We start from the raw sequence: 24586 nt of genomic DNA, 5'->3' as shown, positions 1-24586 counted from the left end.
CGGGACAACCACAAGAGGAGCGCTCCTCTACCGAGGATCCAGCTGCTGGCCCCAGTAAGTCCTGCAGTGCTTATATTATTTCCAATTATATTTCCCTAACTTTTTAACGCACCTTATTTTTTCCAACCTATTAAGCCTCCTTCCTAGTTCAATGTTAGCAAAACCTTCTTTAGTCTCCAATTGGTTTTCCAAATTTTGGGTATCCAATGCCATCCCTGACTTTCAGTTCCTTCAAACTGCCTCTGTCCTATGACTCTCTGTGCTACTACTATAACACTTTGTGTAGCTAAGCTTGCCCCGTTGGCCACTCTTTAGTTAAGGTATTCTTTTGAATAAAGCTGTGATAGAATAGCTGTAGCCACTGGGTCCACTCCTGTCTTTTGAGTTGTCCTCTGTAATCTCTAGTCTATGTCAATTCCCACCAACAAAATGCGCAACCAGATGTTTGCCTACTAATTTTTGTTCAGTTTGTATACTACTACTACTGTTGTGGTTATTATTTTCTCCACATGCACATACAGAACTATGCACAAGAAAATAGGAATGTTGGTGATAGGGAGGTTGGAACTTCCTTACACCTTACTCCCTAGTCACAGAACTCAGTCAGAAGAACCCACAATCCAATGACTGTCTACCTACCTAAGTGTCTGAGTCATAGTCATTTGACCCACTCCCGACCCCCACACGGAGATAGTTAGATATATATACGCAATGATTTTAACACGCAACCCAGAACAGAGTTAAAGAACACCCTTTCGCTCACTCACTCGTTTCAGTCCACAACACCCCAGACACTCAAAATAACAACAGAGTCTACGTGCAAGTTCCAAAAATGTATTTATTTAATAACAAGCTGTGTATTGTTGTAACTTGTGTAGTGTTGTTCCTATTTTCCCTATAGGCCCTGCGCATTGGAATAACATAAACAGCAGTGTAGACGTAGAAGTGTGGTCTTCCAGGTCTCTACTGACCATGCTAAACTTATTTGGGTTTGTACCAACTAGCTCAGAGGTCACTGGAAAATTTCTTGACTGAATAGGAAGTGATCAGCTTCCCTGGCTCAGACAAGAAGGGATTCAGTTTTCCAACAACCGCATAAACATGACAACTTTTCTCCTTAGAATAAGAGTCAATCTCGAGAGTCGTGTGAAACAGTAGACAGTTATTTTACTCAGTCAGTTGTGCAGATTACTTTCACCAAGATGCAGAGAACAGAGAGACGGGTGTTTTCAATAAAAAGGTATTACTTATTGAACAGTCTTTCTTCTCATGCAAGAGAAATGAATTGCCACAATTGCAAGACTTGTTATTATAAAAAATGTGTACGTAAAAGGAGGATTGCGAAATAGTACTGTAAAAGCATTGATATGGTTTCTTAGCCATACAATGGTTAAAATGAATAAAATATATACAAAATATATACATTCATATATACATTAGGCTAACATACTCAACTGGTGCTTCTAACTACACCTACCCCAGTGTACCTGACCTAAGCCTAAAACTTGGGAGGGAGTAAGTAAGTAGGAGTTTTAGTTAAGTTGGTTTTGCCAAGGATTTGCTTTAAGAATTCTCTCTAAGGGTTTAGTCAACACCATACCTCTGGAATAGAACTCGATAGCTCAGTCACTCGCAAGAGTAGGCTGGAAACACCGGAGCTGGATTTTCTCGGCAAGAGAAAAGACAGCGTTTCTCTCAGCGCGTCAAGGAGGAGGAGGGGCAGCATCTGTGGGCTGCTTGCATCTGCTGGGCACTGCAAGCGACAGCAGTTCTGCTCCTGTGTTCACCACACCATCGTTATCGACGTCACATTTGCTTAAGGCAACGTTGGTAATATTTATACCTGAAAGGTGCCTTGTTTGACGTAAGTTTTTGGACATAAGACGTCAATAAAGATGTCACTAGGAAGTGATCGTCTCTCAGTGCTCATTAGAGTTCTAGTACTAATCAAAACATAGCAAGCAGGGCTTTCCCAGGTTGCTGGGTTTTATCTTGTTGAAGAACTCGGAGTGTAATCTAGGAATCTAAGATAGTGGCTTCTGCGGTGTCATCTACTGTAATGAGCTGCAGAGGCGAGATTCTGAAATATGGCTCTGATGGTTTTAGGCCAGAGACGAGTTTCTGAAATATGGCTCTTGATCGTTTCTGCCATTATAGGGGTATGAATAGATTATAGCCGTATAGGGGCATAAGGTCACAGTATTGATTGGGGTCCTAGATTAGAACACGACACTTGTAAGTATTTCCATGAAAAACATCCTGCTCCACCATGCAAAATGAAGAAGATTAAGTAATATACATTTTGTACATCTAGTGCAAGATAGAGAAATGTGTGAATGGTGGGAGACCCCTCACCGTTCAACGTATACTGGTTACACATGCATCTTTCGAAAGCTCTGCAAATCTCTGGTTCGTAAAAGGCAATCTTCTCTTCTCATCTGCCTATGAGAAAAATGTTGCACGTTAGGCAGTGAATACAACTATGCCAGTTTTTAGCAGTCATGGCAAAAAGTGCAACATGGATAAGCAAAAGGGACTAACAATACTGGTTTGTCAACCTCTTTAGTTGTATGCAGCACTCATGTGGCCTCATAGGTGTCTTTCTTACTGTGCAACAAGCTGCGAGGTAACATGGGCAAAGCAGTAGACCCGGATCTAAAATGGTTTTATGGCTCAGTCTAACTTTCCAAAGACGAGATTAGGAGTAGAGATTAGATCGATGACCCTAGGGACCATCTAATAAATGAAAACTAAACTTGGTCTAATGTGACTGCTGTACAGTAGGACTCAATTTGGACTAGTTACAACAAATTATGTTGTATGTAACTGTTTTTTCAATCTTCCTTCCGGGTGAAAAAAGTACAACTAGTAAAATAGGGGGAGGTGTGCAGGCATCTAAAAAGGTGTACTTGCTTTTATAGGTGCACAATCACTACAAACCACCAGTGCCGGCAGGACCAGCGGCGATGAGATTGCCATCCAGGAGGGGACAGTGGCTGCGGCACCTGCAGGAGCATCAGTGGGGGAGGAAACTTCAGCGGTGGGTGGTGGTAATTTATATTCATTACTTATTTGCATTACTAGGTGGAAGGGGAACATTTCCCTCACTGTGCTATGAGACTTAAGAAAATATGAATTTGAAGTTGTACTCGATAATATACAATGATTGAAGAAGACACCCTTTGCAGAATTACCAGTGTGAGTTGAGTAAACAAGGCCTCTTCTATCAGACTCCAACTCAGCTGTGAAAGTTATGGAGAAGACTAAAAGTCAGATCAGATGACCTTGAGGGATGTGTTGAACAAAAAGGGAAAGAAGTGAACTAGGGTGGAAGGACTAAAGAGATGTAATAACAAGACTACCATAGAAGGATACTTTGGAAGGTTCATGCACGTGGCTGATATGAATCCGATGCATGGGTTGTTGAAGGATGGGTCGAACTGGAAGGTGAAAGAAAATGCAGGCCTTATTGGGCAAAACAATATGGGTGCATGGATATAGTGGATAGCAAGAAGCATGAGCGGAGTTTGTGTCAATAAAACCCAAGGCAAGGAAGGAGTGGATGCATGGGTGGTTGCTGGTGAAAGTAAAACCAGCTAAGGCGATAATAAAGAATGATAGACATTTACTTTTAATGGGTGGATGCCCCCTAAATGTATTGTATTCATCATAGGTTGAGACTGTCACTGGAAGCAGAGTCTTACTTTGAAAATATAAAAGGAGATACAAAAAAGACTGCTGTTCTTCTGTGTACTCAAGTCCACCCATAGTACTAGGGCAAGTATAATGCCGGAAAAAACTTCAACAAATGCTACAAGCAGGGGAAGATGGAGGATAGATTACATAGATACTAAAAGTTGACACCAATTGTATGTACTGCGCTTGGTAATGGTTCTATGCCACAATGTAATGTTGAATTCATGTTGAAGAGTTTCAGTTATATTTCTGTTTCTTTTTTTATAGATGCTCATACTCCTTCCCAAAAACCATCAAGGAAGGAGTTGGCAGCCAGGGCCGGCAAAGGAAACTGCAGGCCATTGTGGTGGAGTACCACTGGCTGGTGGCCGAGGAGAAGGAGGAGGAAGAGGCAGCTGCTGCCTCTTCCAATTCGTCTGGCCCCAGCAAGGCCCCACCTGCAGGAGTACGGCGCCGTGGCCAGGCAGCCGCTCACCGCTGGCATTTAACATCTGCCACCACCTCACAGCATGGATGCAAATGTAGGTGCCGTGCATTTCAGCAACAACTTTGCCTCCGGGTGGCCAAGCTGGAGGACCGATTGGAGGAGCGCGTAAAGATCATTGTGGACAAACACCTCAAAGCCCGACACTTGTAATGGACCCTGGTGATTTGCCCCTTTTTTAATACTTTTGTTGATGGGTGGGAATTGGGTTTTGGGGTTATTTTTGTGGGACATTCTTTGGACTTGGACATCGGTTGGGGTTAGTGTGGGGATAGGGGTTAGATAGTACTAGGATATTTTTTTATATGAATAAATGTTATTTATTTTCAACTTATACATATGATGTTGTTTTGTGGTGGGGTTACTGTTGTATGTCACAAGGTTTACTCTAGATGCAGGGCAGCAGCGAGTGTTTGATTGAAATACTTTATTAATTGACCACATGTATAACATGCAAACAGATAGATGTGGTACCTCTCACTCAGTTATATTTGTACTATTAGTACTACTAACAGCCTGTCCTCCATTATACCTCCCAGAAAACTTCTCTTCTTACCTGTGATTGATAATGTTTGGCACCGCAAGGGCTGCATGGTTTCCTAAGACAACGGTGAATATGCTGTGTTTGTGTGATGGTAGTAGTAGGCAAAACACTGGCACTAGCATTGGCAAACAAAAACAAAGACAGTCATTTGCCTGAGAGCAAATGTGGGAGAAGTAGAAAAATACAGTACATAAGACTGACAAAAAAATACAAACAATATTGCAACTGCTAAACGAACTCAAAGAAATCAATGGTGTTGGGAAGATAAATGTAGTTGTGTTGGAGCCAGTGGAGGAGTGTGACTCAATGGTTAGAGCAGCAGACCCTGATGCAGAGTTTTGGCCTGGGACCAGGGTTCAATTCCCTCCTCGGCGGGTCTTGGGCTTAATTTCCTTAGACCTGACAATTCTCGCCTCGGTGCCTATTCTAATCATGGGCCCACACACCGGCACCAACAGCGCTAGGATGCCTGGCTTCACCCTGGCTTCACCCTGGGGGTGCCCAGGAGTGGACACTTCACAGGGAAAGGCAGGAAGGGTTCCACAACGGTATGAGTAATAGCACCAGGAAACCGTTTGGTGACAGTGCGCTCTACAAATACCTTGACATTTACATTTACATTTACATTTACATTCAATAAAACACAATCCATTTCGTAAACTTAAATGCTCTAAAATTAAATTCAAACAATGCCAGCAATTATTTAGATTTATTCGTTGGGTCACCTTGGGAAATGAATTGCCTTGTACAATATTACATAAAGTCAGCTTGGGTGGGCAAGCAGAAGAAGATCCTGCCTCGTTGACATTTGATTTTATTAGTGTTGCTTTCACCACATCTGCCCCAGCAAGCGTGTGATCAATTGTTGGGGTAGATTTAATGTAGGAACATCACACCTCAATATAAAACCAGACAGCCCGGGGGAAGAGGGTTAGGGTTTGATAAATGGATGGGAACGGGTGTTTGGGGAAAGGTTTGGCAAAGAAACACAGTACGCATGGAGACAACAAAAGCAAAGCAATGACGACGATGATTGATGATCCACTACTACCCAATAAATCTAAAGTTCAGAAAAACGAAATGCATGCATGATGAAGATAAGTTATAACTTGTTGGTTACTAAAAAGTGGTACTTAACTACTACTACACAATTCAAAGGAAGTATTTCTTATATATGATATGAATATGACTTTTGCCTAGGCTGTATGCCCTCTGAGAAAACGTAATACCAGCTGGTGCGGGCTGAAAGCTAGCAAAGAAAAGTAAGCAATAGTTTAAGTGAACAAAACAAACACAAGCGTAAAATGAATGAAGAGGAAAAAGGAATCCAAAAAAATTACGAAAATTATACTAAAGCATCATTCATTACATATACCTGTCTTTCTCTTCCTTGTGACTGTCAGATCACAGATGCAGCAGAGCCTTCTGAAAGTGATGATGAGTTTACTTTAATTTTGGAACCCTGCTCAAGTTCTAACATTGAAGAGTTGTGTATGCCAGTGCAGACAGAGGTGGTACCCTTAAGACAGTGATGCGTTTCAGATTGGAAACAAAACAGAAGATGGCTATAGTCACGTACGGTTAACTTGTTATGGAGGGACTGTTAGGCGCTACATTATTGTACTATGCTCCATCTCCATCCAATGTATGGAAAGATGGAAATGTATTTAGGGTGAGTCAGGAAGATGGAGCAGAACTGTGAGGAGTGGAGTGCACAGTTAAATGCACTGATGTGCAACTTCATTAGGTAATTAAAAAATTAAAAGTAAGGATGGTGTTGGTTTTGAAGTTTGAACCAGATAGACAGACACACACAAATAAAGGAAGGGAGAATGTAACAATTTAAAAATCAAGTTGTCAGGGAAGAGGAGCTCAACAAGGAAGAAGAGCTCGTCCTCAAACCCTGGTGGTTCTTCTGACAGAAGTAGGTCATATAACTCAGTAGTTATGTCTTCCGACTCGCTCTGCTCTTCCTCTGTGATTCACGTATTTTGAAGTCTAGTGGTATGAAGTGCTGATTCATTTTGTCATGGTTAACCTTTTCACGCTTTTGGGCGAGAGACTGGTCCTTTTCACGGTTATAATGGCACCAGCAGCACTGAAAACTTGCAACAGGGCAAGCCAGATACTTTATCGCCAGCCTACTGAGCACTGGCCAGTCGTTTCTTTTCCTATACCAATACACCAATGGCACAATAGTAGCAGCTGGAAACATGCTAAGAATGGTACGCTGCTTGGTATTTCCTTCAGTTATGCTCAATGCAGTACTTTGCGTCGCAGACTAAGCACCCATACTCCTTGGTGTCTCCGGGTTACTCTTACTCTGGTGCCACTGAGATGTTGCTGATGCGGAGGATGTGGGCTCTACCACTGCAGTGCTGGGAATAGAGGTACTTTGTGTACCACTACCAGAAAGAATGTCTCCCTCTTCTTCCTGTTCGACCGTGAGTGGACCTTTTACTACTTCCCCACCAACATTAATGGTTCCTGCTTTCATGCTACGTAGGTTGTCCTCCCACTGCAATGGGTGGGGATTTTTCAAATGGGTCATTTGGCCTCCGGTACCATAGTTTGTACCAAGCTTACCACGACTAACAGAGGAATGACAAATGGAGCATATAGCAATGTCCTCTTCATTTGCGCTAACTGTAAAGAAGTCCCACACTGGGGAGCTTAACTTTTGTCTCCTGCTAGAGGTGCTACTTCCAATGCCGGAGCCTAGTCTTCTTGGGATGTCTCTCCCTCTCATGCTCAGATTGTTGTGGCTCCCAATTGAGATCAAGATCATCAAAAGGGATGCTTTGCGAAGAACTCGATGGACTAACCTTCCTTTTCCTTGGTGGGGATTTGGAAAACAATTGATGTCCTGCATCAGGTGATTCCTCTTCTTCTTGCTCTGCATCAGGCTCAATGTCATGAACTGCCCCTACTTCAGAAGGAACAACAACTACTATAGCGGGTGGTGGCTGTTGAACAACAACTATTGCAAGCGGTGGTTGTGGTTGTTGTTTTCGAGGAACATCTACTGTTCCGGCGGTGGTTGTGGAACAGCTACTATTGCAGGCGGTGGTTGTGGTTGTTCTTTTCTTTGAGCATCTACTATTACCAGTGGTGGTTGTTGAACAACTAATATTGCGGGCGGTGGCTCAGGGTGAACATCTACTATTGCGGGCGGTGGTTGTGGATGCTGTTTTGGAACATCTAATCTTGCGGGCGGTGGTTGTAGTTCACCACTTTTCTGCTGTGTTCCCTCCTGCATGGATTGTGTACTACTTTGAGATAGCGCTAAGTTTAGGTCAGGCTCAGTATCACTGCTTTCCACCATTAGGCTGGCTACCTCTTCCCCAGTCATCTGCTTGGGCCTGGGTTGGTGGCTTGAGCCTACTGATGCGGAGGTGCTGGCCCCAGCAAGGACCCCGGTCACCGCTGCTGCAGGCGTACTTTTTTTTCCCCAAAAAGTTTTTCGGGTCAACACCAGACTTAAGTGTCACTTCCATCTTCTGTTCTTCCTTCTTCTCAGCAGCTTTCTTGGTCTTGGAGGACCTGGTACCTGCTTTCTTGGGCCCATCTTCTTCAGATGTCAGCAGCAGCCCTCAGTTGCACAAGTTGCTGAGAATGATGTCTGGTCAGGTGAGTCACACCACACGTGACGTAGTACAGAAGGACGTCCCTATGGCAGTAGAACAGGCGATGAATGATGACAGACACCTCCTCTCATACTTCAGTCTTTTGTGAACCTACAAGCAAAGAAGGCAGAATAACATCAGTTGAATGTGGAATTTTTATTAGCTTATTTTTAATTACTACTAGAAGTATTAGTACACGCAGTAAGAGTAAGAATAGCAAAAAGCAAATGTAGTGGAAGTGGAACTTGTTTATCCTTAATTTGTGCATCAATTAGGATAGATGCAGCATCAGTGACCTGCAGCAGATAGCAATTGGGATGTGAATAGTAGTAAGTCAACAGGAACAATGGCAAGACACAGGCCAATTTTTCAAAAACAAAACAGCACACTACCACCACAGCTCCCAACCACATGGGCACATATCACATTCACAGGCACATGGGTAAAGGCCAGAAAACAATAAACTCAAGCAGGCCTATATACCTATATGGCCAGAAAAAAGAAGGATACCTGTTACACATCACAGCTTAATGCACAAGAAAGAAAATCCCCATGGCTAAAAGGTTTGAAAGTTACACAACAACAACACAAACAACAAAGGCATTTACAGTTTTTTACACATACCCAAACAGTTAACTACACCCCAAACACCACATTTGGGAATTCAATGTATTGCCATCCACGCCCTAAATGATGTTAAATTCAACAGACAAAATGGAAACCGCTACATCAAGCAACCCCGCTGCGCTGACTACCTCTGGGACTCTAGGTCTACTGGCAGAAGAAATCACAAGTTTGTAGGCCTGCGACAAAACTGAAGCATGATGGAAGGTCACAGAAAATAGCTGCCCCCACATGGCCTGGCCATCCCCAACAAAATGAAAAGAAAGAGAAGACAGACAATACATGCCTACGGCAAAAGGATAATGCTTGGCTTCACAAAATGGCCGCCCCCACATGGCCTGGCCATCCCCAACAACATGAAAAGTAAGAGAAGACAGACAATACATGCCTACGGAAAAAGGGCATGTATAGGGAAAGAGAGCGCACAGAAGACAAAAAATGTAAGGTTGCGTTGTCACACTGTGCAAAGTTGCCAAAACTACGCGAACTGAATTCTAGGGTTATCTAGTGTGCAGAAAAAGACATATTATTTGACACACACCCAAAACCTGCAATTCAACACCAAACACACATTTTGCCAATCAATCCAAAGCCATCCATGACCTACATGATGTTTCACTTACAACTTAAACACCACAATAACAGTTGAATAACTTTCATGTACCCAAGATGATGACACTAGTAGTACCCTTGGGCCTACTGGCAGAGTAGGCCACATGCTTGGAGGCCTATGGCAAAAACACAGTGGCTTAAAACACAAAATGGCTGCCACCACCTGGCCAAGCCACCCACAGAAAGTAAATTAACTTAAGCAGGCCTACACTAACTACATGAACTAATAGGGTTACCTAATTTTACTAAAAAAATGAAATTCCACTACAAGAGAGTTTGCAATTGAATCCAATGCCGTACATGATGTTTTACAAACACCACAGAACCATGGTTGGACACGTGGGTACCTCCAGGCCTACTGAATGACATTTCAAAGACATACAACTTGACCCCTCATGAAAGTACAGGCCTCCCTCAATAATAATTTTTAAGAAAGATTGAGAAGCACAGAAAACTGTTGTTAAAAAAAACCCAAACCAAACAAACATTTACAGTACACCAATTCTCAAACTTACTTGTAAATAAAAGTTCAAATCCAAAAGTCCTCAATAAATCCAATCAAATGCTATGATGCAGCAGACATACACAAAGAGTGATCCTTCCAGCTCCAAATCCAAATGGAAGTGATCAGCACGTGAAAAAAGCACTGGGAGAAGCCTGGTGGACAGGAAGAGGAAGTTGGAGAATCAGGGGCACTTCCTTTCTCTTGAAAAAAAAAGTAGAAACAAAAAGAGGACTCCTTGCCCAAAAAAATACAGCCAAATCACAATCTGAGGGGTTTTCCTGAGCAAAATGATCATTTTTGAGGAGGCTTTAACATGCTTGAGAGATATTCTGTGCCAGATTGCAGTTTCTGCGTGTTCAGAAACGCAATCCTACCTACATGGCGCTGCAAGGAAGATCGCGCGTCCTAATGACGTGTTCGCGCGTCCAAATGACGTTATCGCGTTCTCACAGTCGGGTGGGATTGTGCGGCCGGATTCCAAACATCGTAGCACGTGAGAATGCTATTTAGCACGCGAGGAAGAGAAACAACTACGCTACGCTGTAGATTGCGAAGTAGTCAACAGCTTCGAGCTCGCAGCGAAGTGTGAAGTTGCGGAAAATTCGCAAACTCAGCGAACGGAGTGTAGTTCTCCGCCCAGGCTTACTAAGAATAAGAAATCAATCTCTAGAGTTAATGAAACAATAGATAACTATTTTACTCAGTCAATCTTGCATGCTTAATTTCACAAGAGGTGCTGAGAAAATAGAGAGACGGGCGTTTTCAATAAAAAGTATTTATTGAACAGTCTTCTTTCTCAAGCATAAGAAATGTACTGCTACAATCGTAATACTGGTTATAAAGTACAGGGCAAATAATACGAAAAGTATTATAAAGTAGTACTGTAAAATCATGATATTGATTCTAAGCCATAAATTGCTTAAAAAATATAAAATACATACAGTGATAAAATAATGACTAAAAGTACTCAACTGGTGCTTCTAAAATATGCCTACCCCAGTATACCTAACCTAAGTCTAGTACAAGGGAAGCAGTAAGTGAGGAGTAGCTTAAGTTTAGTATTTCTATACCAAGGATCTATCCAAGAATTCTCTAACGGTATAATCAGCTACGTACCTTGGTTTTAGAATGAAGGAGATTTTGTATCTCTCTCTCAGGACTCGATTTCCCAGCGACCCACAAGGGTAGCCTGGAAACACTGGAGCTGGATTTCTCGGCTGGAGAAAAGACAGCGTCTCTCAGTGCGTCAGCTGCAGGGTCGGCTTTCTTCGGCACTTGCGGCTGCAGGGCGTCAGGCAAGTAGATAGGCGATCTGCTTCAAACCACTGTGTGTCTGTCTGGGCAAATCTAGGCATATTTATACTTTGAAAGTGCTGACGTGTGATTTGACTTAATAACGTCATAAAGACTCAGTTCTCTGAAAACTACATGATTTCCTAGATAAATTAGTATTCACACAAGGGGAGGTCCCTGGCTACTGAACGCGGATTTTTCTAAGAAGTCGTTGTTGATTCTTCGAATTTAGTGGAAGTAACCATGCCGTATTTGGGCTGCATAGGCTCTGTCTAAATAGGTTAATGATTTCTATGCCTATATAAGGATTGGATAATGTATACCTATATAAGGGCATAAATTGGGAAAAATTACACTATTGTCCTAGATACATTTACAACAGCCCCAACGGACATCCCTGGGAGCCATGAACCCCTCCTGGCACCTGCAGTGAGACCCAAATAGCAAGATTGCTAAGAGGTCTTTGGAGATCACACACCCATTCTTCATCACTCTGCAAAGGCAGCTTCTGGTGCACTACTGGATGGGGTATGAAGTCTACTTTACTCTTCTGGGATCTTTGAGGCCAGGAAGCCTTCCTGGTCCCTCCTGTAAGTCCTACACTGTGGGTTCATGAGAGCTGGTTGGAGACCCCACCCCTTTTTTCCACTACTCTGAAAATGCAACTGTTTCCAGAAAAGAAAAAAAAATCCACTGAAAAAAACTATGGTTTCAGGGAAGGTATAGTTAGGAATTGGGATTAAACCAGTGACATTTAGCCATTATGTTTGGTGAGCTAGCTACCCCTACAATGCACTGCTTATGACCTTACATATTACAAATGACATGACCTAATAATATTAGCTGGCTGTGGTCCGTGATGTGAGCAGACTAGGCAGCCACATAACAATGAGCAAAATAATAGTGCAAAGTGTCCAAACAACACACACGGAAATGGAGAAAAAGTACTGTGCAAACATTATTCCCTTGGAAAAAAAAAACATTTAAGAAAAAAAATGTAAAAAAAACGGTGAATAGCCACCATCAAATACCAAACATATCCAGAAGTTATTTAGCTCACTTGAAACCTGAAGTAAAGTCCTTTAAATTCAATGGTATGTGCAGCAGGGATTACAGGCAAACAAGAGAGTAATCCTTTCCCCTCAATTTTCAAACCAAAAGTGACCAAGGGATGGACATAGAATTGGGAGGAGCCTTCTGGATAAAAAGAGGAAGTTTTGGCCTCTGGGGCACTTTCTTCCTGTTGAAAAAAATATATATAAATAAAAGTACCTGAACTGGCCATTTGGTAGAATAGATTCATGCCTGCCTGTTTGGAGAAGTATAATTGCTTGCTATCACAAGTCTTTGTCCATCTTGGTTAGACTGTCATTTAGATATGGAGGAATACGAAACATGTTTTTTTCCAGTCTTCTACTGGGTCTTGAGTCAGAATCATTTCCTCTGACTTCCTGATAGCCTAAGCATTCCTGGTTGTGTTTGCTATGAGTCTTCATCCAAATTTTCCCACATTTGTTCCCCGCAATATTCTCCGAACCTGAAACAAAAAACAGAATTCAATCAGTCAGTCAGTCAAATTCACTTTATTCAGTTAATTAAAACCATAAAAGCATACTTCAAAATACACAATAAAATTTATAACAAGAATATTACAAAATTATACTTATCACAAAATATCCAAAACAAGGTCTAATTCATCAATATGTACATTTAAACAATTCCATGTGGTATCAAACAAGGATACTCATTATTACAGATCTTCCTTTCCTCCTTAATTTGACAGCTGCATTTAAAAACTGGCTATGGTAAACATTTCTCAAATGTTATTTAACATTTGTAAATAAATAAAAGCCTGACTAGCCTGGGTAAAACCTTTGCCTTTTAAAATGGGTAATATGAACCGGTTTCGGATGTTCAAAAAGTGATCACAAAATATTACAAAGTGCATTGAGTCTTGAAGGGGAAAATTATTGCAAGTACATACTTTCAGATCCGCCAGATTTTTCCATCCTATAGGTTCAGCAAGGAGCATATGTTAGTGAGTCAATCTGAATTGTACCAGAAGAAATCGATGATTCTGATTTGTCACTATAGTTAGGTATAGCTCAATCGTTTGTGATGTACATAACAATTGGTGTACCCTCACAAGGGTTTGCTTAATTCCTTGGACTCTCACTTTGCGATATCAGAACGAACATGCTTTCAACCCAAAGCATATCCGCTTTTAGGAGTTTCTCTGGAGAGCTAAATAGCTCTGGTCTCCACTAATAGGTTGCAGTCCTTTTTACATAATTTAACCATGGGATACTACTAGCTAAATCAAGAGTTAAACAATCGTAGATAATAATGTGGTTCATCTCAAGCTCCGGATTTATCCAAATACCTATCCATTTAAGTAAAGGCACTATTCCTATAATGTCTGATATCAAACCCAAACCCATGTCTTGGTGTATAATATAAGTAGAAGTCGATGGTGGCATTGATAGTACATTTCTCAGCAATTTGTTTTCGACTATTTGGACATCCCTTGCATCTTTCTATCCCCAGAAATCAGAGCCATAACTAGCAAAAGCAAGGCGTTTAGCCCTGTTGATATTTAACATGGCATGTATAGGTTTTGATCCCAATCTGTGGGCAAAATCTAGGACTGCAATAGTTGATCTGGGCATTAAGTTTCTTTTGGCTTTCGTGTGTGGGATTCATGACCCCCCTTCAACAAATAACACAAATTACACTACCCGTGTACGTTTGTTCACCTCACAAAAATGGGTCTTACATGTTTACAGCTTAACCCCCATAATCATAATATGGGACATAGGAACATTTACATCTAAGTCCAGGGACTTCATCAAAGGGACAAAAGTTGGTAAAAGATGCTGTAAGCTATTCGCCGTTCTGGCTACCAAAGCGGCATCATCCGCATATAGGAGAGACGGAAATAATCTCACTCCTATATGGGAAATGTCCAAAGTAAAACCCAATAAAACTGGTTCAAGATTAATAATGTATAGAGTGAATAAAGTGGGGCTAAAATGCACCCTTTCTCACTCCTTTAATAATATGGATGCTATGGATTAGGTTACCTTTTTGGTCAAACATTACTGTGGCTCTGAGATCTTGATGCAGATCTGCCAAAAAGTTTACAATATTTTCATCCAATCCTAACTTCAATAGTAGATGCCATAACTTGGATCTTTTGACGCGGTCGAAAGCCAAAGAAAGGTCAATGAATGCCAGATAGAGTGAGCCCTTCTTTGCAATCGTTTATTTCCCGGAAATCAGAAGTAAACTTAGGCACTGGTCTGTACTGCCTCCCCCTTTGCTTAATCCAAATTGAAGATTGGAGAGGATGTTAGCATCATTCTACCACTTATAAAGTCTGACCAAAACCACTCTGCTTAAAACCTTCAGAGCTGAATCTATAAGAGAAATTAGCCCATAACATCAAGTGTCATTTCTAGATCCCTTTTTAAAAACCAGTACCCTTACTGATCGTGAACAGGATTGCGGAATACCCACTTTGCAGGCATGATTAAAAACATTGTCCAGCAATTTAGACCAGAAGGGTATATTAGTTATGAAGAGGTCAGCAGGAACCCTGTACGGGCCAGGGGCTTTATTTCTTGATATTTGGGCTATGGCCTTGGCTATTTCCCTATCTGTGAAAGTTAGGGATATATTTCTTGCCCACGTAGGTGTGACACATGAGTTCCATGTCACCCTGATCCCCAAATATAACTTAAAAATGATTGAACCAATCCTCTTCAGGGATATTACACTCCAATAAACTACCCTTATTATCAGAGAAGAAAGGTCTGTTCACAACATTCCAAAGTTTGGCGATATTCTTTAACACATCAATTGACATTAATTCATTAAAAGCATTATTTTTTATCTCCTCCTTACAGGTTTTTATTGCCAATTTATACTCTTTCCTACAGGCAGCAATCAAGGTCTCGTCTTGTGGTCTATTTTTAGAAGCACCCATTAAGTTTTGGTGCGCCACTGAACATCTATGGTCAAACCACCTTTCTCCTCTATTTGCATGTTCTTTACGGGAGTACAAGAGATCTAGTGCTACCTGCAAACCAATGTTATCATAGGCAGTTAAAACCCGATTGTCTCAAGCCTCACTGTTGCAACACAACTTATTTTCTGGCCCTACTTTGTTGACTAATTCATTACAGAAATCTTCTGAGATAACAATGTACCATTTCAGTATACAGCCCTGATCAGTATTCGTAATTAGTGCTGTAGGAGCCCATTTATTAACTTTGAGTTAAGGCCAACACCCCCCAAAATCAAATGTATTGTGTTGTGGTCTCTGAATTGTGACCACAGTGCTGTGTAGTCCTTAATATATAGTTCAAGGGCAGTATTTATAAAAACAGTCAATCGTCATGTGTTTTGCCCTTCCTTTAAAGTTGGAATATTATCCATATCACATAGATTAGTTGGAGACACAACAGCAATTGTAACATAATTGTATATTAAAATCCCCTAAAATAATAACTGAAAAAGGTGTAAGATGATTCTCCCTATAACCCTCCAGGTAGGTTTTAAGGCTAAACAGATGTTCTGTGACTGTATTTCTATCAAATAGGTTATACAAATTAACAATTAAAACTCTAATTGAATTTACAGGTGTAATTTCAACAACTAGATAGTTTACTAATCCTGTTTCAAGTTTACGATGACTCCCTGAAACCTTTAAAGTGATCAGGGTAATCAAGCCCCATTTAGGTCTTCCCATAGCAGATGGTCGAGCAGGTTCAAAATAGAAGGAAGCCATCTATCCATAGTGAACTGTCTACTTCCCATGATTTCTGAAGCCCAACAATGTTGTAACCTTTAAGAAAAGTGATCCAAACAGCATCCTCCATTTTATTTCTCAACCCAGCAGTATTGCATCTAAGTAATTTCAATAATCCAATTTCATACGACATACACAATTGGGGTAAATCAATTGTCTGCTCTCTCTGTATATCCTCCTCCTGCACCAGTGGCGAACCCAATCAACTCATCCGGCCATTATCATATGGGGTGAGGCCATTGAACCTCCCTCAGAGTGTCTTGAACATCAAAATGTAACTTTAAAATTTAACTCTTCAGTATTTTCCCTGGTATTTGGCTTAATATATTATACTGTGAAGGTCCGTACAGGCTGTCTAGCATTGAGCAGAGTGTATATATGCAGTTTGCAATATGCAGAGCACACAGAATGCATGTTGCTTGCACTATGTTTGTACTGGCTGTATCACATTGTGCAGGTTGCCTATAGTTTCTGGACTGCATCGTGTAGTTGCAGCCTGTGTACACTTTATCATTGGTGTGACTGTGTCTGATTATATTGTTGCATAAATTGTGCAGTGTGCTGTCTGCATTAGAAGCTGACTGTGCTCTACATTGTGTGGTGTTGGGCAGTCCACACATTTTGGAGTGAGCTGATTGCCTCAGATTTAAATGTGCTGAGGTAATGCGGTGTGCTGGTGGTGCACACATTTTGTGTGGCACTTACACTGTCACAACTCCAAGTAATGACTCATCAGATGCCTTGCATGACAGCTGTCAGTCACAGATTGTCTTCCACATGTATACCTGGGAAGGGCTGTGTTCAATACCCTCGAGGAGCATGAGACTGAGGCTAAACACGTGGAAGGTTAAAACTGGTTTTAAAGCATATTAAAATTGTTGGCATGCTTTTAATGCTGCACATTTCAATCTGCTGCTTGTCCTTCTGTTGCTCACTTATTTCAAAAACTGGATTCTATATTTTATTCATAACTCACCTGTCAGCTCAGGTTTTCTGCCCGTTTCCAATTGCCTGAATGCTGAAGCTGCCTGACGCGGACCAGTGCTCCCGCTGAGGCGAGGGGTGGTGAGCGGTGGCCATTGGGAGGTTAGCGAGCTAGTTGTTCTGTCAGACCATGAATACGCATGCTAAGCGTCTACGCAGCGGACGTGCGCAGCGGGCGTGCTGCTTGCGCAGAGAGGTACACCTAGGGAAAGCCTGTCTGCCCCTGTCCGCGCTTGGCCTGGGATCAGGGCCAGGAACCCTGAATCTTTGCTACTAGATCACCGGATCTGTACCAGTGACACCTTGAGGAAATTGAACCCACTAGGGGACACAGCATGCTGTCCCAGAATTCTTATTTATGCCAAACCTGCGGCTAAAATACTGCATTGACTGCAACTGTTCATTGCCCCACATCCAGGCACTTCCCTGCAAGTTCAAGTTCAAGTTCAGTGATCTATATAGCGCACTACTCACCCAGAGGGTCTCAAGGCGCTTGGGGAGGGGTTCATTTTTTGTCGAATAGCCAGGTTTTACGTTTTTTCTGAAGGAGATGTGGTTCTGTGTAAGGCGGAGGTGAGTGGGGAGTGAGTTCCAGGTCTTGGCCGCCAGGTAGGAGAAGGATATACCTCCCATGGTGGATCTTCGGATACGCGGGACTGCGGCGAGGGCTTGATTGGAGGATCTTAGTTGGTGGGTGGGTGTGAAGAAGGACAGTCGAGTGTTGAGGCATTCGGGTCCTAGTTTGTAAAGGGCCTTGTGTGCGTGGGTGAGGAGACGGAACGTTATTCTCTTGTTGACGGGAAGCCATTGGAGGTCTTTTATGTGTCCGGTAATGTGATCTTGGCGAGGGATGTCCAAAATGAGTCTCGCTGATGCGTTTTGGATGCATTGGAGTTTTTTCTGTAATTTGGCTGTGATTCCGGCATATAGTGTGTTTCCATAGTCCAGTCGACTCGTGACCAGTGCGTGGGTGACAGTCTTTCTTGTCTCGGGGGGGGGATCCAACGGAGGATTTTTTTGAGCATACGAAGTACGTTGAAGCAGGAGGATGAGACTGCGTTGACTTGTCTGGACATCGAGAGTGAGGAGTCTAGGATGAAGCCAAGGTTCCGTGCATGGTCTGTGGGTATGGGTGCTGTGCCCAGAGCCGAAGGCCACCAAGAGTCGTCCCAGGCAGAGGGGGAAGATCCTAGGATGAGCGCCTCCATTTTGTCTGAGTTAAGTTTTAGGCGGCTGTGTTTCATCCATTCGGCTACTTCTTTCATGCCTTCATGAAGATTGGTTTTGGCGGAGTTAGGGTCTTTGGTGAGGGAAAGGATTAACGGGGTGTCGTCAGCGTAGGAGATGATGTTAAGGTTGTGTTGGCGTGCAATGGATGCGAGTGGGCTCATGTAAACGTTGAAGAGGGTGGGACTGAGTGATGATCCTTGTGGTACGCCGCAGATGACTTCAGTGGCCTCTGATTTGAATGGGGGAAGTCGGACTCTTTGAGTTCTCCCGCAGAGGAACGAGATGATCCAGTTCAAGGCTTTACCTTGTATGCCGCGATGAGGGCGCTCTCGGAGCTGTGTTTGGCTCGAAAGCCGGACTCTGAGGGATAGAGGGAGTTGTTGGATTCAAGGAAGGCGGCGAGCTGGCTGTTGACGGCTTTCTCAATGATTTTGGCAGGGAATGGGAGGAGGGATATGGGGCGGTAGTTTTTAAGTTCAGAGGGGTCTAAAGTGGGTTTCTTCAGAAGGGCGCTGAGTTCGGCGTGTTTCCAGCTTTCTGGGAAGGTGGCAGAGTTGAAAGAGCAGTTGATGACATCACGGAGATGGGGTGCGATGATGGAGTCTGCTTTGTTGAAGATGTGGTGGGGACAGGGGTCGGTTGGTGAGCCAGAGTGGATTGAGTTCATTAGGCAGATGGGGTCTTCAGTGGTGATTGGGTTCCAGGCGCTGAGGTTGTTAGATGGCGGTGTAGGTTCTGAGGGGGGTGGGGAGGATTGTCCATAGGGAATGTTCTCGAAGCTGTTGTGAATGTCGGCAATTTTGTTGTAGAAGAAGGAGGATAACGAATCGCAGAGGTCTTGGGAGGGAGTAATGTTGTTTGAGGCTGCGTGGGGTTGGTGAATTCTTTGACGATGTTGAAAAGTTCCTTGCTGTTATGGGCGTTGTTGTCGAGTCGATCCTTGAATGCTGATTTCTTGGTGGATCGAATCAGTTGGTGGTGTTTGCGGGTGGCTGCCTTGAGGGTGGTCATGTTGTCGGTGGTTGGGTTTTTTCTCCATGTTTTCTCTAGGGTACCGCATAGCTTCTTGGATTTCTCAAGGTCATCATTGAACCAGGGAGCCTTTTTGTTACCTGATTTGATCGGGTAGTTTTCCAGGGGTGCTAATTCGTCAGCGCTGTGAGTGATCCATTGCTTGAGTTTGGAGGCAGCTTGGTTTGGGTCCAATGAGAGGGTGGGAGGGTTTTGGTTGAGTGATGTGAGTAGTTGGTCGGTGGTGATTTTGTTCCAGTTTCTTTGAGGAATAGGTTGTGGGGGGTTGTGGGTCGAGGTGGTTTTGTAGCTGAAGTGAACGCAACTGTGGTCCGTCCAATGGAGAGCTGTGGTGCGATCAAAGGAAATGTGTTTGCTGGAGGTGAAGATTGGGTCGAGCGTATGTCCGGCTACATGGGTAGGGAAGTCAACAAGTTGTTTGAGTCCGAGATTGGCCAGGTTGTCCAGAAGGGTGGTGGTGTTGCTGTTGTTTTTCTTTTCCAGGTAGAAGTTGAGGTCTCCTAGTAGATGGTAGTTCTCTGAGGCGAGGGCATGTGGGCTGATGAAGTCAGTGATGTCATCGCTGAATTGTTTATGGGTTCCTGGAGGCCTGTAGATGAGGGTGCCTCTAAATGTGGTCCTAGGGTCCGTGTGGATCTGGAAGTGGAGATGTTCGGCGGTTGCAAGGTTATCGTCGGAGCTGGTCATGATTTTGATGATGTTCTTATGGACGATGGCGATGCCTCCACCTGTTTGATTGGTGCGGTCTTTTCGGATGATCTTGTAAGCGTCCGGGATGGCTATGGCAATGTCGGGTGCTGATGATGCGTTCATCCAGGTTTCTGTAAGGAAGGCGATGTCCGGTGACGCAGTGTCGAGTTCGGTCTGTGGACCGAGCGGGTGTTCAGCATAATGCACTTCAGGTGGGTAGAGTCGGAGCTGTGTTTAGAACAAGTGGATTTGGTGTGGGTCTTGATGCAGGCGAACTTGCAGGAGTGGCAGGCGAATGGACTGTGGGTACGTCCTGGGGAAGCTTCATAGCATTGTGGTGTGCGTCCGGGGTTAAGGTCTAATTTTTAACCTTCACTGGTTAAAAATTTCTGATCGTGTGGTCTTCAAAACTTTGTGCTTCCTATTTAAGATTCGTCAGGGTTTTGCTCCCATCTACCTGCACAATCTTGCCCAGCCATATCAGCCTGGCCGCTCTCTTAGGTCATCCAACAATGGCAATCTTGTGATTCCTAGAATCCGACTGGCAAAAATGGGAGGCCGTTCATTTGCATATCTAGGACCTAAGATGTGGAATGCTCTCCCGTTGGCGCTAAAAACAGAAACTAGTCTTCTTGCTTTCCGCAAAAAATTGAAGACTCTTCTGTTCTAAGTTCTTCGGTTCTGTTTTTCTTTTCTTTCAGCAATTGCTTGTTTTCTTCTTCAGTCTGTCCCTGGCGCCGGGAAACCCATTGCGGGTAGCTGTGCGCAATACAAGTTCAATAAATAAATAAATAAATAAATAAATAAGAGGGTGGTGGCGTCATACGATATGCGGGAGGAGTGCGGGTTGCAGGGGCCAGGGGGTCTGGTGCTGGGCGCGGTCCAGGCGCGGACGGGTGTTGACTGGCTTACCTTTGGCGCACCTTCGGCGCACATAGGGCGCGTTCGCTGCGCGTGAACGCTGCGCGTAAAGGCATCTGTCATATGTAGATAGTGGGGGGAGGGGCGAGGGGGGGTCAGCTGGGAGGCAGGAGCGGGGTGGAGCTACGGGTTGTGAAGCACAACAACAACAAAATGGCTGCGCCAGTTAAAAAGCGAAACTGGGCGAGACTGGGGTGGAATTGAAGGCACAGTCGATGCCTATATGCTTATAAAATATAATTATGGTAGCAGGATTGTGAGCGACTATTAATGATCAGCACTGAATAATTAAATGGCACAGAGCAGGCAGTGACGGCAATGCGGGGCTGAGAGTGCTCAATGCGAGGCTGTGGAGCGAGCGGAGCGCAGACGCGGTAGTGAGAGGCGGCTTGCAGGTGCTACGATACCGCTAGTCAGCTTCGAGGCACTCAGCTGGTCACCAGTCCTTGTGAGCGTGGGGGAGCGACCTCCTCTGATAGAATCTCCCTCTAGTGTCTAATTGGATCAGGGAAGCCGATGGTTGAGCCTGAGTTCAAATGTCTTCTTTTAAATGGCAGATCATTGGTTAAACACAGCGTGGAATGCTCCCTGCTCATTGAGGTTTTATCACAGAGGCCTGGACGGATAGTACCTCCGGGCCTGACATTGTTAAAGCTTCTCCCCCGGACTTCCACTGTCTCACGCTGGACAGACCTTTAACCCCTTCAGCGGGGCGCGAATTTTTGCGCTGTGCTGAAGGTTCAAATGAGCCTATCAGCTCATGACGGAACAGTTCCGTCATGAGCACAGCTCAACTGACGCTCATGACGGAACCGTTCTGTCATGAGCATGGAAGAGGTTAAGGAAAGGATGTGGCCTGGCTGTTATCTATCATCATCTATCTGTCAGTCAGCGTGTGATTTGAGCTATGCTCATTTACCGACCCCCAAGCCCCAATGGTGGTTTTCTGGAGTCCACCAGCTCACTGCTGGAGGAGGGGGTTTGTGCTAAAGCTTTTACAATACTTGGAAAATTTAACTTCCACCTTGAGGACTCCACCGACCCAGATACCTCAAGACTGGTGCAAATTATGTTGGGAGAGGACCAGGCTGGTCATAATCTAGATGGAATCTTTACAAATTCCTTAGGCCTTTCCGTTTTGGATATACTGCCATTCCCCTGGACAGATCACACTGCCATCATTCTCTCTAACGCTCTGTCAAAGTATTCAAATCGAAGCCCAGGGAAAGGAGAGCTACAAGGGCCTGGAAGAATATTGACAGTGCCAATTTTGATAAAGCCCTGATAGACTCGGTCCCAAATATTCTCGCTAACATAGTGAAAGCCAGAGCAGCCTATGAGGATTGGATTAATGCTGCTTGTCACAGACTGGCCCCTGTCAAATGGTGTTCCCCCAGACGTGGTCTTCCCTTCGCCCCCTGGTTTACTCAGAACCTACAGGCGCATAAATCAGACTGTAAGAGGCTCGAGCGGCTCTGGGGAAAGGGGTACAGTTTGACCAACCAGGAAGCTTATAAAGCTAGTCTTACAACTTATAAGAGAAGTGTGGCTCAATGGTTAGAGCGGCAGACCCTGATGCAGAGGTCTAGCCTGGGACCAGGGTTCAATTCCCCGCCTCGGCGGGTCTTGGACTCAAAAATTCCACGGACCTGATAATTCTCGCCTCGGTGCCTATTCTAATCATAGAGTCCGACTCTGCAACTCTGGGCAATAGCTTGCTTAATCTCCACAACGCCCCCCACAACGCTAAGGATGCCTGGCCTTCACCCTGGGGGTGCCCAGGAGTGGACGCCTCACAGGGAAAGCCAGGACGGGTTCCACAGCGGTATTCTTACAAGCGCCTTGAGACCCTTGTGGGTGAGTAGTGCGCTATACAAGTATCAATTTACATTTACATTTACATTACATTTACTTCAGGCAGCAAAAAAGGCCTATTTCGCCGAACAGATCACTAGAGCTAAATCCGCTGTGAAGGATCTCTTTAGAACAGTGACCAACCTCATTACCCCTCCAAATCTTTTACTCATGTGATACCCAAGACTCTTTTTTTCTGAACAAAGTTGAGGTCATTTTCTCCTCCTTCAGCAATCAACAGGGTGAGGCTAGTGATCTGGCAACTGGGGTAATGGTAACCAACAACTTTCCCATGTTTAATAATTTCACCCTAATGATGAACAAGGAGGTTACCTATTTGCTTATAGGATACTGATCTGGTTCCCTGAAGACCCTTTTCAGTCTGCAGTAATTAAAATCTCCTCAAAAGTAATTTTTAACACCCTAACCTTCTTACTTATCCCCATAATGGGGCAGGTCACTACCCTATAGCCTGGAAAACTACCTCAATTCTGCCACTAATTAAAAAACCTATTCTATAGCCCAGTGATCGTAACAGCTAAAGACCCATCTCCGGTATCCACTCACCTGCTAAAATCATGGAGAAGGCCATGAACATCTAATTAAATTTGTAATTGGAGAAAAACAACATCTTGGACCCTTTTTAGTATGGGTTCCATGTGAGACATAGTAGGGAGTCAGCATTGATCAAAGCCACAGAGGAGGTTTATGAGGCAGAGGACCAGGTAGGCTCAGCCATTTTGATCATGCTGGATCTGTCAGCAGCCTTCGATACGGTCCATCATGAAGTGTTTATGGGTCTGGTATCGAAGGCTGTGCTGCAGGGTGTGGCCAAAATCTTTCCAGAGACAAGAGTACAAACAGTAGATCTAGGAGGAGATATAAAACCATTCTCCCTCCTCACAGGGGTTTTCTCTTATCCAGACACTTTTTGAAATATATGTGAGACCACTGGCTGCCCCTATAAGATCTTTTGGGCTAATTGTAACCTCCTACGCAGATGATACTCAAATTGTGCTATCACTGCTGAGAAACAAAGAAGCGAAGAGGCCCTCAGATGCCATGACTGAATGTTAGCAATAAATGGCTGGATGTCTGCCAACTGCCTGAAGTTCAATGCAGGCAAAACAGAGGGTATTATTTTTGGGAATAACCTCAACCTCTGGTCTCCAGCATGGTGGCCTAGTGAGATGGGCATCCCGCCACCCCCTGAGCGTAAAGTTAAGAATTTGGTGGTGAGCGTGGATAACACCCTCACATTTGGGGACCTGGTCAGCGGAGTGGTGTCAACAAGTTTTTTTTATCCTGAGAACCCTGAGGAAAATAAAACTTTTCCACACAGAAGAAAGTTTCAGAACAGTTGTCTCAGCCCTCATTCTGTCCTGGCTGGACTACTGTAACAGCTTCTATCCGACTATTAAAAATAAACATCTTGACAGATTACAGATGGTGCAGAATGCAGCAGTCAGGCTGTTTACGGGCACTCCGAGGTTTGTGTCGGTCAGAAATGGCCTATGGTACCTTCACTAGCTTCGAATCAAAAAATTAGCCTAATTCAAGGCTCTCTGTATGGTCTACAAGCTCCTGATAGGGACTGGCCCTGAAGACCTAAAAATGCGCATTCAATGATATGTCCGTGGGAGAAAGCTGCGCTCAATGGAAACAAAGCGGGTGGCTG

Source organism: Lissotriton vulgaris, chromosome 4_1 (assembly GCF_964263255.1).
Source record: "Lissotriton vulgaris chromosome 4_1, aLisVul1.2, whole genome shotgun sequence".
Classification (NCBI taxonomy): Eukaryota; Metazoa; Chordata; class Amphibia; order Caudata; family Salamandridae; genus Lissotriton; species Lissotriton vulgaris.
The sequence above is the reverse complement of the archived record's forward strand: the minus strand, read 5'-3'. Positions refer to the sequence as shown.